The sequence below is a fragment of the Juglans microcarpa x Juglans regia genome, chromosome 2D (assembly GCF_004785595.1).
Source record: "Juglans microcarpa x Juglans regia isolate MS1-56 chromosome 2D, Jm3101_v1.0, whole genome shotgun sequence".
Classification (NCBI taxonomy): Eukaryota; Viridiplantae; Streptophyta; class Magnoliopsida; order Fagales; family Juglandaceae; genus Juglans; species Juglans microcarpa x Juglans regia.
Window position 1 is genome coordinate 15,548,830 of NC_054596.1, and position 10,186 is coordinate 15,559,015.

The following is a 10,186-nucleotide window of genomic DNA, read 5'->3' on the forward strand; positions in this document are numbered from 1 at the left end:
TACCTAGCTTACCGAGCATTTTTACCAGAGAATCTACCTTGGCATTTAACATGTTCATGCCATCTACATCATACATACCTATAACTTTCTTAGGCATACCTCTTTCATTAGACCACTGATAATTGTTAGAGGTCATTCCTTCTAACAACTCATATGCCTCTTCTGTTGACTTACTCATTAAATTACCTCATGCAACTGCGTCTATGGTAATCCAGACTGAATGTGTTAATCCATTATAGAAAGTCTGTACAATCAGCCAATTAGGAAGACCATGATGTGGACACTTCATCTGCAATTCTTTAAACCTCTCCTAGGCTTTATACAAAGATTCACCATCAAGTTGAACAAAACTAGTAATATCATTTCTAAGTTTGGTAGTCTTACCAGGGAAAAATACTTATTCAGAAAAGCTTGTGACAAGACATTCCAGGTGGTGAAAGAATTAGGCGCTTTGGAATTCAACCAGGTCTTAGCTTTATCCTTTATAGAAAATGGAAAAAGTTGGAGCAGAATGACATCATCACTACAGAGAGCAATGTGTGCATTCATCTTAATTTTATCACAAATCTCCAAGAAATTGGCAATGTGTGCATGTGGATCCTCAATAGGTCCTCCACCAAACTGCTCCTGCTGTACCATCTGAATGAGACATGCTTAATCTCAAAATTATTAGTTTCTTTACTAATATTACTGAAAGCTAACGACTAGAAAATTTAAAAGTTAACTATAAAGAGCAGACGATGGATTCTTCGCATAAAGAGAGATCAGCAGGAACAACGACTATGGAAACGATTTTACACATGGAGAGCATGAATGTCAGCAGGAACAATGGCTATGGAAAGATTTTGCACAACGATTTTGACATACATGATAAAAAATGTTAGCGTGAAAGATTTTGCACAAGGGCAAATGTTGCACAACGGGAACAACGACTATGGAAACGAGGTGTTGACCTCGGCATCGACAGCGGCGATGTCTATGGTGCATGATATCGTCTTCATTTGCGACGAATGCACAGCCTCAAGGGTTGAAGACATACTTCAAGAACCCACAGGAATGGTACAAGCTCCCCTGTTCTCTTCCATTATTCTCCCACGACAAATATGTTTCACAGGTTGGGCTTTCTTTTTATTTTCTTTTTGATGTTTCTGTTTTATTCTTTCTTGTTCCTTTGCAACAGTTTAGAGGTGTGTCTAACTCCCTTTTAAGTTCTAAACCCATCTCTATTTGTAGCATCTGTGTTTTGATTTCCTTGATAGAAAAAACAACTTGATCTAATGTCTAGGATATGCTATTTAAGAGAGCATACAAAAGTTGTATAATTAACTGGAAAGTTTTCCTCACTGATTTCAAATAGTGATAAATAGATAAACTCATCTCCGTCATAATATTATATTCTATATGAGTGATAATAGAAATTGCTTAGTCCAAATTAAATACCTAGGCACTAGTGAGATCCAACATAAGAGTTGAGTAAAAAAGTAAAGAATAAGAAAACAACTAGCATAGTCTATATGATACTAATATAAAAATATAAAAAACAAACTATCCAGTAAACATTATTGTAAAATAGCTTAATAAAGAGCCACATACCTTGATTGCACCGAAATATGTTCAATGAGAGAGTATTTCTTTCGGCAATCTCCACTCTAAATATTATTTTTCAACGGTGGAGAACCCACTAAAACCATAGCCCGCTCCACAAGTATTACATTACAACCACTAATTCATTATACACTCATATTCTATGTGGATTAAAAAATAAACTCTACTAGATTATGCTAATCCGCAGTATTATCATCCAAGTGGAAATGAGTCATCATTATGTGAATTCGATATGTTGGACATGTGGTGTTAAAGTCACCTTAAATACATATAAGGAGAAATAAGCTTTAGTAGATTTGTAGTTTACGTTGGGCAAGTGATGTTAGATTGGTTGTACTTCAATAGTGGAGTTTTAAGTAGATTTGTAGTTTAAATATTATTTGTGGCGTTGGTCTTGATTCCGAAGCTATGAATATTATCTGTTGTGCTGGTGGTGTGGCCATAGTAATGTGCTTTGATTTTGAATATTGTTTGTGGTGGTGATGATGTCATGGACCCATGTGGTGAGCTTTGTTGTTTTGAACATTTCTAATGGTTATGGACTTGTGGCGTTGGTTTTGTTTATGTTTTTTTTTTTTGAGTTTTTATATCAAATTTTGATTGGTGTACATTTCAAATTTAAAACATTATAAGATGTGACTAAAAATAAAGAACTCATTTTTTTATACCAACAATAGAATATTATTAAAAACATAATGGAATTAACATAATGCGAGCTCCCACTCTAAGTATTGTTTTATACCATCTTTTTGACTAAGAAATAAGAAATGAGAAGTAGAACTAGAAGGGGAAGAGGAAGATGGAAAGGAAGAGCAAGTACAAGAAGATGAAGACAAAGACAAAGAGAAGGATGAGGAGAGGAAGAAGAAGAAGAAGACAAATTGGAGGAAAATGACAAAGAAGAAAGAGAAGAGGAAGATGACGAGGAGTAGAGGAAGATGAGGAAAAGAGGAAGGAGAAGGAGAAGACGAGGAAGATGGTGAAAATGGCAAAGAGAATGAGGACGTGAAGAAGCGAGCCATAGAGAGAATGTGAGAAAAATAAAGTGGACAAAAGACTAATGATAAATATTTTATATGTGAAAAAGCAGGGAGGGTGGGCATGTAAATCAAAAGTATTAAAGGCTCCAAACTATTACCTTTAAATACAATGTGAAATTGCCAATTCCTACGGGTCAATAAAAGGATATATATGTACTATATTTATATAAAAGTTTATAGATAAACTCACCTTAGTCATATTATTATATTTTGCAAGAGTGATAATGCAAATTTCTTAATAAAAAATAAAATACCTAAGCACTAGTGAGATCCATCATAAGTGTTGAGTAAAAAAGTAAAGATTAAGAAAACAACTAGCATAGTCTATATGACACCAATATAAAAATATTGAAAAAAATTATCAAATAAATATTATTGTAATATAGCGTAATAAAGAATCACATACCTTGATTGCATGGAAAGATCTTCAATGAGAGATTTTTTCTTTCTATAATCTCCACTCTAAATATTCTTTTCTGACAGCGGAGAACCTACTAAATCCATAGCCAACTCCACAAGTATCACATTACAAACTCTAATTCATTGTATACTCATATTGTATATGGTTTAAAAATAAAATTATACTAGATCATGCTAATCTGCAGATGTCCACAGTTGTATAATCCAAGTGTTAATGAGTCATCATTATGTGAATTCGATATGTTAGGCAGGTGGTCTTGAAGTCACCTTATGTTGGGCAAGTAGTGTTGGGTTAGTTGTACTTCAGTAGAGGAGTTTTAAGTAGATTTGTAATTTTAAATATTATTTGTGATATTTTTGTTGATTTTGAAGGCGGTGGTGTGGCCATAGTGATGTGCTTTGCTTTTTAGTATTGCTTGTGGTGGTGGCGATGTCATGGATCCATGGTGACGAGCTTTATTGTTTTGAATATTATTAATGGTTATTGACTTGTAGAGTTGGTTTTGTGTATTTTTTATTTTTTTTTATGTATCACATTTTGATTGGCATACATTTTAAATTTGAGACATCATAAGATATGACTAAAAATAAAGAACATATTGTTTTATACCAACAATAGAATATTATTAAAGCATAATGAAAGAAAGAAATTCATACCTCTATAGTACTTACAGAAGATCTTTATTGGGGTTGTTCCACCCTTTTAACATAGAAAGGAAATGTAGAAGAAGAAGAAGAAGAAGAGTGAGAGGAAGAGAACGAGGAAAAGAGAGGAAGAGGAAGAAGAACTGGAAGAAAATGATGAAGAAGAATGGAAAGATGAAGATGAAGAAGACAATGAAGCAGGGAAGCAGAGGAAAGGTAAAGAGAATGAGGACGTGAAGAAGCAAGACATGGAGAGAATTTGAGAAAAAGAAAGCCAACAAAAAAATACCAATAAATATGTTATATGAAAAAATCTTGGAGGTTGGGCATTTAATTGCCAACCCCTACGGGTTAACAAAAGGCTATAGCCATTTTGACTTGCTAAGACATGTCTATTTAAAAATATGTACAATATTCATTTAAAATTTTATAGATAAACTCACCTCAATCATAGTATTATATTCTACATGAGTGATAATACAAATTGCTTAATCCAGAATAATTACCTAAGCACCAATGCGATCCATCATAAAAGTTGAGTAAAAAAATAAAAAATAAGAAAACAACTAGCACTATACGACATCAATATAAGAGAATATATGGAAAAAAAAACTATCAAGAGAATATTATTTTAACATAATGTAATAAATAATCTCATACCTTGATTGCACGGAAAGATCTTCGACGTGAGAGTTTCTCTTTTGACAATCCTTACTCTAAGTATTCTTTTCTGACATTGTAGAACCTACTAAATTCATAGCCCGCTTCACAAGAACTAGATTACAACCTCTATAAATCTTTGTACACTCATATTGTACGTAGATTAAAAAACCAACTCTACTCGATCATGCTAAATCACAGTTGTTTGAAGTTGTATCATCAAAATGGAAAGTAGTCATCATTATGTGAACTTGATATGTTGGGCATGTGGTGCTTAAGACATCTTAAATACATATCGAGAGAATATAAGCTTTAGTATATTTGTACTTTATGCTAAGCAAGTGGTGTAGGATTTTGGTTGTACTTTAGTAATAGAGTTTTAAGTAGATTTGAAATTTTAAATATTATTGGTGATGTTGGTGTTGATTTTGAAGCTATGAATATTTATTGAATATTGATTTTGAGAGTATTGTTTGTAGTAGTGGTGATGTCATGGACCCATGGTGGCGGGTTTTGTGTATGTTTTTTTTCTATTTTTTGTATCGTGTTTTGATTGGTGTACATTTCAAATTTGAGAAATCATAAAATTTGACTAAAAATAAAGAACATATTGTTTTATACCAACAATGGAATATTATTAAAACATAATGAAATAAAGAAATCCATACCTCTTTTTCAAACAACGGAAAATCTTCATGGGGTTGTTTCACCCTTTTAACACAGAAAAGAGATGTAAAAGTAGACGATGAAAAGCAAGATGAAAAGAAAGAGCAAGTACAAGAAGATGAAGATAAGGAGGAGGAGGAGGAAGAAGAGAATGAGAGGAAAAAGACATGGAAGAAAAGGACAAAGAAGAAGGGGGAAGGGGAAGGGGAAGATGAAGAAAAGTGGAAGGAGAAGAAGAGACGAGGAAGAGAGTTAGAAGGGCAAAAAGAGAAGGAGGACGTGAAGAAGCGAGCCATAGGAAAGAACTTGAGAAAAAGGAAAGCAGACAAAAGATAATGATAAATATTATATGAAAAAATAAAGAGGGTGAGCATGTAAATAAAAAGTATTAAAGGCTCAAAACTATTACCTTTAAATACAATGTGAAATTGTCAACCCCTGCCAATCAATAAAAGCTCTAGCCATTATGATCTCCTAAGACATGTGTATTTAAAAATATGGCACATTTATATAAAAGTTTATAGATAAACTCACCTTAATCATACTATTATATTTTGCGTGAGTGACAATGCAAATTGCTTAGTCCAAAATAAATACCTAGACACCTGTGAGATCCATCATAATAGTTAAGTAAAAAAAGTAAAGAATAAGAAAATAACTAGCATACTCTATATGACGCCAATGTAAACTTATAGAAAATAAAATATCAAGTGATTATTATTGTAACATAGCATAATAAAAAATCACGTACCTTGATTGCAAGGAAAGATCTTCAACGAAAGAGTTTTTCTTTTAGCAATCTCGGTTCTAAGTATTCTTTTCCGACATTGGAGAACTCACTAAATTCATAGCCCGCTTCACAAGTATTACATTACAACCTCTAACTCATTGTACCCTCATATTATATGTGGATTAAAAAACCAACTCTACTTGATCATGTTAATTCGCAGTTGTCTGCAGTTGTATCATCAAAGTGGAAAGTAGTCATCATTATGTGAACTCGATATGTTAGGCATGTGGTGTTTAAGTCATCTTAAATACATATCAAGAGTACTGGAGTTGGATTGGTTGTACTTTAGTAGTAGAGTTTTAAGTAGATTTGTAATATTGGTGTTGATTTTGAAGCTATGAATATTTATTACTGTGGCAGTGGTGTTGGCTATAGTGATGAGGTTTGATTTTGAGTATTGTTTGTGGTGGTGGTGATCTCATGGACTCATGGTGATAGGCTTTGTTGTTTTGAATATTGTTAATGGTTATGGATTTGTGAAGTTGGTTTTTTGTATGCTTTTTCTTCTATTTTTTGTATTGTATTTTGATTGTACATTTCAAATTTGAGACATCATAAGATTTGAGTAAAACATAAAACACACTGTTTTATATCAACAATAGAATATTATTAAAACATAATAAAATAAATAAATTCATACCTCTATTGCTCCAATAGAAGGTCTTCATGAGGCTGTTGCACCCCTTTAATATATAGAAAGGAGAAGTATAAGTAGAAGAAGGAGAAGAAGAAGAGTGAGGAGGAAGTGGAAGAAGAACTGGAAGAAAATGATGAAGTAGACGGGTAAGATAAAGAGGAAGAAGATGATGAAGTAGATGAAGATGAGGAAAAAATGAAGGAGGAGAAGAAGAAGACAAGGAAGAGTGTGAAAAGGGCAAAGAGAATGAGGACGTGTAGAAGCAGGCCGTGGAGAGAATGTGGGGAAAAAAAAAGTGGACAAAAGATTAGCAATAAATATATTATATGAAAAAAATCAGGGAGGCTATAGCCATTTTGACTCCCTAAGACATGTCTATTTAAAAATATGTATCATATTAATATAATAGTTTATAAATAAACTCACTTCAATCATAGTATTATATTCTACATGAGTTATAATGCAAATTGCTAATCCAAAATAAATACCTAGACATCAATGAGATCTACCATAAAAGTTAAGTGAAAAAAAGTAAAGATTAAAAAAAATCTCATAGTCTATATGACACCAATATAAGAGAATATACAAAAAAGAAACTATTAAGAGAATATTATTATAACATAACATAATAAAGAATCTCATACCTGATTGCACCAAAAGATCTTCAACGGGAGAGTTTTTGTTTTTAAAATCTCCACTCCAGGTATTATTTTTTTGACGGTGGAGAACCAACTAAATTCATAGCACACTACACAAATATTACATTACAACCTCTAATTTATTGTACACTCATATTGTATGAGGATTAAAAAACAAGCTCTACTAGATCATGCTAATTCGTAGTTATCTGCAATTGTATCATCTAAGTGGAGTGAACACATCTTTATGTGAATTCGATATGTTGGACAGGTGTTGTTGAAGTCACGTTAAATACATATCTTAAATACATATCGAGAGAATAAACTTTAATAGATTTGTACCTTATGTTGAGCAAGTGGTGTTTGGATTCATTGTACTTGCAATAGTGGGGTTTTAAATAGATTTATGGTTTTAAATATTATTTGGGATGTTAAGGTTGATTTCAAAGTTATGAATATTATTTATTGTGTCGGTGGTGTGGCTATAGTGGTATACTTTGATTTTGAGTATTATTTGTGGTGGTGGTGATCCGGATCTTTGTTGTTTTGAATATTATTAATGGTTATAGATTTGTGGCATTGGTTTTCTGTATGTTTTTTTTTTCTCTATTTTGTATCATATTTTGATTCATGTACATTGCAAATTTGAGCCATCATAAGATTTGACTAAAAGAAAAGAACACATTGTTTTATACAAACATTAGAATATTATTAAAACATAATGGAATAAATAAATTCATATATTTATCACACCAATATAAGATCTTCAATGGGGCCACCCTTTCAAAAAAGAAAATTACTGACCAACCATTTTCAACACAAAATAAAGAAAAACAAATTTCTTTTTTGAAAAATGGCAAAGGAAATGAAGAAACTATAATGTATAATATGAACTCAAAGTATAGTATGCCCTATGTTGCCTCAATCTCTTCATAATTGATTGGAATGAGCATAGAGTAAATTCTACTAAATAGAGTTCCCTCATAAAATAATGCTTTCACAGGCAGAAACTCGTAGACAATATTTATTATACAACAGATGATTTCTAGCATAATTTCAAATTAAAGATGAACTTTTCAACATGTTTATAAGATTTTATCTCATCTTAACATTAATGTCTGGCTGCATAAATGGTAGAGAGAAAGAGAGTCTAGCTCGCCCAACTCAACTACTGCTAATTCGAACATCAACTTTGTTAATGTTATGTTGAATACTTAGGAATTATTTTTGCACCCACAAGTAAATTTACACCAAACAAAGAAGAGGAATAACATAGAAAATCATCAAGCATAAAGTTACTATAAAACAAAATCAACGGCACATTTACCATCCTCTTCTTCTTTGGAGTTAAAAGGGTACCACCAATGTTGTTGGAGTACTGCATTTTTCTTCGCACACTTCATTAACCACTACGGTGTATTTTTTATATGTTTTCTACAAATTAAAAAAGACAATATATAGAATTGGTGAGACTGCAACTCAAGAATTAAGCGAAACCAAAATCGTTCAAAGAGTTTATACCACACTCTTTTATCTTGTTGCTTATCCATGAGTTGGTTTCCTGCATGGCAAGAATATTGTTGGACGAGCAGGTGACTTTGAGAGAGAGAGAGAGAGAGAGAGAGAGAGAGCTTGCATGGACATTCCCTTCAATAATCGAACATCCCAAGTTGGTAAGCAGATAAGTATATATAGAGCAACATGGCTCATTCAGATGACGATATACATGGTATGTATGTAAGTAATGGTGTGTTCATATAGTTATAAATACCTAAATGAGATTTCTTCATCAAGAAATTGGAGTTATTGAATTGCACTTTTAATAAGAGAATTACACAAGAACAAAGAGATTGACCCCACATAAATTTTCACCCAACTCACTAAAGTCAAGAAACCATAGAAGACAATCCTTAAAGGGACGATAAAATTGAAAATCAAATCAAGAATTTTCCAAAACCATTTACTCAGCTCTAGAAACTATGTACTTTGCAACATCAGCATAGCAAGCATACCTATATGCATTCTCATCAAGGATATCAATGTAAAATTCCTACTCAAAAGCCATAACAAGCTCTACCATGTCCAAGCTATCCAGCCTCAAGTCTTTTTGAAGTGTTTCAAGTGAGAATCCATTAATTTTCTTTGATCATGGGCTAAATTTTGTGAAGCATGTATCTCAATATAGAATATTATCTAACAAGCAGGATTGCTCAATATACAAAAGATAATAGCATATACAGTATAATTTGTGATTTTTTGTTTCTGCTAAAGTTTAAGGACACATAACACAGTCTATAATAACTTTGGAAGACAACTATCAATTACCTTAGAAGCTTCGATTTTATCAAATTTCTTGAAAGTTCAAGCACACGGTCCATTATTTGATCATGGCTGGTTGTTGTTGATGAGCACATTCCAATTGTCAGCTAATAACCAACTTTCGACTGATACCCCCACCCTCACGTGCTTCAAGATGGAATCTCTTATACTTTGCATTTTTAGATGAACTGAGAAAGCAAAAAAAAAAAAAAAAAAAGTCAATACAACTCTGTTCCAATATGAAGTACGCATTATATTATAGAAAGGATATGGGTATCTAAATAGCAATTGGTTGATAACAAGAGTGGAATGAAGAAAGGAACTCATAAGTTTGAACCAGTTAGGAAGGTTCTCAACATCTAAAGTGCTCATTTTATTCTTTGTAAGTGCATCTACAATGCTCATATTATGCAAGTAAATGATGTTTGTAATTATGAAAAACTAGACTTCGCTCGGACTTGTACTCTCTTCAATAGCAGATCCTGGACATTCGATCAAGTTGCTGATGCTACAAATAGAGATGTGTTTAGAACTGAAAAAGGAGTTAGAAACACCTTTGGACTATTGCAGATAAACAAGAAAGAACAAAACAAAAACATCAAAAAGAAAAATAAAAAGAAAGCCCAACCTGTAAAACAGATTTGCCGTGGGAATAAGGGAGGAGAACAGGAGAGCTTATACCGTTCTTGTGGGTTCTTGAAGTATGCCTTCAACCCCTGAGACTACGCATTCGTCGCGGATAAAGACAATGTCATGCACCATGGAC

The 10,186-nt window shown here is 32.6% G+C and overlaps 1 non-coding gene across 1 annotated transcript; it reads left to right on the forward strand.

Annotated features, from left to right (window-relative positions):
• Positions 1–266: 266 nt before the first annotated feature.
• LOC121251299 lies at positions 267–373 on the forward strand. The gene has a single exon (XR_005937967.1). It is a non-coding gene; the product is annotated as a small nucleolar RNA R71 (small nucleolar RNA).
• The last annotated feature ends 9,813 nt before the right edge of the window (positions 374–10,186 follow it).